This window comes from Mustelus asterias, unplaced genomic scaffold (genome assembly GCF_964213995.1).
Source record: "Mustelus asterias unplaced genomic scaffold, sMusAst1.hap1.1 HAP1_SCAFFOLD_599, whole genome shotgun sequence".
In the NCBI taxonomy this organism is placed as follows: domain Eukaryota; kingdom Metazoa; phylum Chordata; class Chondrichthyes; order Carcharhiniformes; family Triakidae; genus Mustelus; species Mustelus asterias.
The window spans coordinates 250984-251609 of NW_027590549.1; positions in this window are offsets into that span (position 1 = coordinate 250984).

The window sequence follows — 626 nt, forward strand, 5'->3', positions numbered from 1 at the left end:
CCTTACAGAGGCTGCCAGACCTGCTGAGATTTTCCAGCCTTTCCTCTTTTGCCTTTTCCAACAGCCTACGAACATAAAAGTGAAAATTCCCCTAGTCGCCACATTCCGGCGCCTGTTCGGGACAATGCACCCTAACCAGCACGTCTTTCAGAAGGAAACCGGAGCACACCCATGTAGACACGGGGAGAACGCGCAAACTCCACACAGACAGTGACCCCCAAGCCGGGAATCGAACCCGGGTCCCTGGTGCTGTGAGGCAGCAGTGCTAACCCGCCGTGCCGCCCAACATGTCCTGCCGCCTTCAGAGATCTGTAGACAAACTGTGGACCTGAGGCAAAGGGGAAGCTGGGTGATGTTTTGGAGGTGGAAACAGGCAGTTTTAGTGATAACGCAGGTTAAAAAGAGCAATGAGATTGATGTTTTGGTTGTTGAGATAAAGATGATGTGGAGGTGCCGGCGTTGGACTGGGGTAAACACAGTAAGAAGTCTAACAACACCAGGTTAAAGTCCAACAGGTTTATTTGGTGGCAAAAGCCACGAGCTCGTGGCTTTTGCTACCAAATAAACCTGTTGGACTTTAACCTGGTGTTGTTAGACTTCTTACTGAGATAAAGATGGCCAGCCAC